We start from the raw sequence: 6006 nt of genomic DNA on the forward strand, positions 1-6006 counted from the left end.
TATAACAATCTAAATAATTATAATACATTTTCAATGCTATATGAGGTTTTAAATCAAACTACACAGAAGGAACATATTTTTCTAGGAGTAAAACATAAGTATGTTTATATTTTTCACAGAAATTCATTATGATTTCAATCTGGTCTGAACCAAACTGTCTGTTATTGTGCGTATTACTGTAGTAAAAACCCTTCAGATTTACTTTGACCTTTGTTATACTGTAAAGGTTATACTAATTATATTAATTTTATATTTGTGTGCGTGTTTGTGTTTGTGTGCATAACAGAATATTTTTTATACTTCACACTAAAATTTCAATATTAGCATAATTTTGCAATAGCTGCTGGGTGCACAAGTGAACGCAATAGAACTGTAGAACCACACTAGCACAAGTGTTTAGCACCCCGCAATTTTAACTGCTATTTTTTTCTTAATGGAGAAAATAAAGCAAATGCTTAATAGCTTTGATTTTAAGGTGTGTGAATATATTTCGCAAATGCTGACTTGATGCAGCTCAGCATTAGCTCTAGTGTGGAGAAGCGAAGGTGAATTGCTCAGCTAAGATGACTTAGTTTTCATTCAACTGCTGGCAACACTTCTGTGACCTTCACATGAGATGGACACAATGAATGGGGGAGGTGTGAAAGAATAGGAAGGTCAGCGTTGTCCTTTACACAGCTGACTGCAGAGCAGAAAATCAAGTGCTGAATAAATGAAGTGTTTATATTATAGTCTCTGATCTATAAGTCATTCACAATTTAAGGCATCATTAGGAAGTCTAATGTGATTCAATTAGAGAGCATCTGCCCTGAGTGAATATCCAGGATGTCATTCTGCTCTCATCAATAAGCTTGATAGTAATTCTCTGCTTGAAACAAAAAAGCTGCAGTTTATTTATGTATGATTTCTCTATCGGTGGGAATTTTGGGTGTCTTTTGCCAATGTTTAATGATTTGCTATATACAAGCTCAAAATTTGTTAAAAGTTGCCCAATGCAACCCACAAATACAGCTAAAGCTACAGTCTAATTTATCACTTGGCTAGTTATCACTGGCTGAATGAAATAGGCAATTATGAAAGTCAGACTGAAACAATAAATTCTAGACGCGGCACAGTAAGGCCAGCAGATATATGAAGCGTAACGTATGAGAGTCTAAGCTGTACATGTTTATCCAGTGCTACTAGTGCTAGTTAATAAACTAACACTATTTTTGCATGTGTTTCTTAGTGGGCCTTTTTATGCAGAATTTGTATTTTTTTATTTAAATAGTTGTGTTATTAATAGATTTATATACTCACATTGCCATTACACAGGTCAATGGTTTTAAGTGGGTTAATAGAATATTAAATCCATATAACTAACCCATTAGTTTCTTGTTTATTGCATTGTTTTTACTCTTAAATTTAGTCTGTCTGGTTTATAATACGCTATTTGACAATTTTTCTATTGTGGTTTTAGTTTCTTAATTAAAATGAGTCCGTAAATAAAATCTCTAAGGTCATGTTTTTATTTTACAAATGTGGTTACAATAATCCTAAAAGTAAATATTTTCTGATTGTACCAACATTTTACACTCATCAGACGTAATTAACACTCATAATTAATTATGATTATCTAATTATTTTAAATATGCAAAAAAATGTGGAAAGTCATTCTGTTTTGCCATGAAAAAGTCACCAAGAAAATACATTTCTATGATAATAGCATGAAAATATGAAAATAAAAGTTATGTTTTCACTTTTCATATATTTTCGTATTTCATATTCATCTGTGCTTACCACTTCTAGATCTAGAGCTTGAATGGTGTGAGGTGTTTTTCTTTTGTATTGTGTTATGTTTTCTATTTGTTTTGTTTTGTTTTAAGCATCTATGACAATCAGCAAATTGGGGTTTCTGCAGGAACTCAATTCAGAGAACTCAGCAATCAAATGTACAAATTAAATATTTACAAATTAAAAAGTTATGCTTTGTCCTAATATTTTATTTCAATTATTTTAAAAATAAGTATGTGAGTAAAAAAGCAAATAACAATTTAAATGTGAGTAATTTATCATATATTATGATAAATAGTGTATGTGTGGTCACTATAACCCCACACGTTAATTCATTGCTAAAATGTGCACATAACAGGAGGGTTAATACACATCGTCCCCTATTAGTACAGATTTTTTTAGGTTATAGTGATGTATTACAGTATGTGTCCCTTTCATTGCTTGACATACAATGAAATGCATTGTAAATGCTTATACGTCAATAGTTTGTTTTATCAGTTTTCATAACCCTACTGTATATTTATTCAATACTAGTGCTGTCAGTTTAAGTACTGTATAGAAATGTATTGTATGGCTCTGCTTCAAACAGAGGAGTGTTATGGGAAGTTCTTTAAAATTACAAACCATGTGTCTTTTTTGCTGTCCATCTGAAGTCCATCTGAAGCATGTTATAAAACACTTCGAGATGAAAGCGATGAATTACATGTCAGGCATGATTGTCTTGAGTTTCTGGGTGTCAAGGTGGCAAAATTCTTCCTTCATTTCTCTCGCTTAGTTCTCTATAGCTCACTCTCTCCCTCTCTTCCGCCCTTCAGATTCAGAGGTATGATGGTAAATGCCTCACACAAGTATTTGATTTAATTCAGGGCCAAGGGGCCACAGCTTGAAGACTCTTTATGTGTTTGGCATTGGGGGAGAAAGTTTGAGCTGTACAGTATTAACCGTATGAATGCCTCCTCTGGAGAGAATCTGTTAACAACATTTCCAGTGGATTTCTTACCATGTGTGTAATGCTATTACTGACAACACACCAGGTCTTGAGAAAATTATTGGGAAATCGGTAGCGAACAAGTATAGTATAATAGCTCCACTTGCTTCAGATGCTTAAACTGTCTACTGCCATAACAGAAAGACATTTGAGGCTTAAAAACAACTACCCGATTAAATCATATATACTGTGGTACAGTATTTGTTTTTATGCCAGTTTTGGCCATGATTTTGCTGTCTGAAACAGTTTTCAGGAATCACAAAAGATTCTTTTGTTCTGGGGCTAAGTGTTCAGACCTAGATCACTGAGTGTGACACACTCAAAGATTAATAACGTTTGAAACGAATCAAAGTTCTGACAGTGTCTGAAATTGTGGGTCACAGAAGTGTGAGTGCTGTCATGATGGCTGAGCCAATAAGAGCACAACCACTGTGAGAGAGAGAGAGAGAGAGAGAGAGAGAGAGAGAGAGAGAGAGAGAGAGAGAGAGAGAGAGAGACAACTAAACATCAGCTTTGTAATATAGGATATATGGCACCTAAAACGAATGATGCTTTTCATTTTTTCGTTTATAAATTAGCCTATTTTTAATTCCTTTTAGCCAAATGGTGTCAAAGTGAGTTTGTGGTGTCAAAGTAGATGTGTGAAATCACTTCTGTATCATTACTGTATTGTGTTGTATGTTGTTTTGTAAAGGCCAACACTATAATTCTGTGATTCCAGATGAACAGTGTCATGATCAGAGCCAGGTGGGAAATGCCCCCCATACCTAGTCCTTGGGCCCCTCCAAAAACTGACATTTAAAATGTTTTTATATTTTTGCAATTTCTTTAAAAAAGTATAAATTTTTTTATGTATTTTTAATTGAATAAATTTTCTTATTTGTATTTTCTTGGGTGGTTGAATGATTAATCATGATTAATCGCATCCAGAATAACAGTTTGTGTTTACATAATATATGCCTGTGTACTGTGCATATTAATTTATTATTTATAAACACATACACACATACATGCATATATTTAAGAAAAATATAAAAATGAATAGATGTTTATATATGATTTTGGTAAATTTTGGTAAAAAAATACTAGATATTATATATATATATATATATATATATACACATGTATGTGTACATACATCGTTTGACAGCCCTAGTATTTTCTAATAAATAATGATCTGTCAGTTTAATCACAGAAAAATGTAAAATGTATGCAACTATGATTTTTTATTGGAAATCTTATGTATCACACAATTACAACATAAACCTCTTTTTAACTTTAGACAAACTTCAAAACAGCACTTTTCAATCTCTATGTTTTGACAAACACTATTGGCACAGAAACCTCCTGCGGTCAGCACTCCGGTGGTCAGTGATGCAATAAAGCTGTGCACGGTGTTCTGAACTTCCATCCAGTCATGCGGAATTGTATTGATCAGAGTAGCAATTAGGGAGAACTATAGAAAAATAATTTTCTATTCTTATACATAGATATTGCATTGAGAGATGCGTAGAGATTGAATGGGTTTTTCGACCGCTCCAGAATGTATGCCAGGCAATTAATGGCTTCTTTTATTTCTCATTACTGTGGATGTCAGCACCATCTTTACCCTGCGGCTCAAGGGCAGTTCAGTCTCCTGAAACACAAACAGAGAGCTTGGAGACCGGCGTTCTGCCCTGGGTTTATGATGTGTACATGCCAGTGGAGTGATTACCTTGGAAGTACAAAAAAACAGCGACTGAAAATAGAAGCTTTCACAATTCCAGTATGAATGGCTTTTGGAGGATGGCTTTGTCCAGTTGTTCAGTTTGAGCGTTTACTGAAACGGTCTTGATAAGTGTATCAGTCGGATAATTTAAATACAACGCAATTTAATTTTAGTCACGCTGCAGTGCAATGATTGGATTGATCTTGCTAGCGCTTGCATTAGATATACCAATGATAATTACAACTGATGGGAACCATTTACGCTGTGTGTATATCAGTGAGAGAGTGTGTGTGGCGGCTGCTAACAATTTTCATTTGTAATGAGATTCATTATGGGCGATGGTAGTTTGGGGAGCCATCGTCCTCTTACTGCTCGTATGCATTTAAGTGTGTGCATTGTTTGTGCGAATGTGGTAATGTGTGCATAGATGCGATCGCATGTGTCCAAGCATCTATGAGGCAGGAGGAAGCACAGCTGTTTAGGGGGCTTCCCAATTCTCCAACCAATCCCAATCAGACAATCAATATGAAGCACCCGCAAGACGACATTTTGCATCGTAACGCATGTTGTCTCTCTAGATCCCACTCATGATTACCAGAAAACAAGTCGATGAATTTTAAACGAGAAGAGATCAAAGAAATCAATCACCAAAAAATGAGTTACCTTTTGGTTCCTTCTGCTCACATTGTGTGGGAAAGAGCAGCATGGACCTTCTTCAAAACAACTTCTTATATGTTTCATGGAAAAGCAATATTATAAGGTTGGCAAATTATGACAGAATTCATTCTGATTAGTTTCGTGGAAAATGAATAATAAATAATTGTTTTTCATTATAAATTGACTTAAACATGAAATTAAAATGTACTGTTGTTGGTAGTCTTGCTGTGCGTGACTCATTGGCACACATTACTCTGTTGAAAACTGTGGTAATTATTCATCCCCATCACCATCCATCGTGGTATAACCTATTTCACTCTCATATGTCAAATTATGAAATAAAATAGGTTGCAAACAGTTTCATGTTGACAGGGTTGAATGCCAATGGAGCTGTGTTATAAACTTGTGTTATCTCTCTTGACACCCATTTCAAGTAAATATTTTGGGAGCGAGCTATGCATCGTTCCAAAAATTCCTAAGACAACTTCCCATTTAATCGTTTCTTCTATATTTAGGTTCTTCCCCAACAGACTACCTTTGATTGAAGTGTTGTGGTAGACTTCAGAGCCCATATGGTTTTCTGTCACTGAGATCTGAGATGAGGAGCTACAGAGAGGGATGTCTGTTGGCCCAGTTAATGGAGGATATGCTTTTAACGTACCTCTGCTTTCCATGATGGCATGCAGCGTATTTAATTTAAGAACCATTCCAGCATTCTTTTATGAAAGCCAAGAAGCTGTTGCGGTCTAATTGTGGTGAACGGCTTATCGGGAAGAACAATTTAAAGCAGCAATTCTCAATTACTTCCTCCAGTTCCGGAGCTGACCTTTCACCATTCTAATTTTATTAAGGGGTTATTAATTCTACCCTCCACACACCC

Source organism: Triplophysa rosa, linkage group LG10 (genome assembly GCF_024868665.1).
Source record: "Triplophysa rosa linkage group LG10, Trosa_1v2, whole genome shotgun sequence".
Lineage (NCBI taxonomy): Eukaryota > Metazoa > Chordata > Actinopteri > Cypriniformes > Nemacheilidae > Triplophysa > Triplophysa rosa.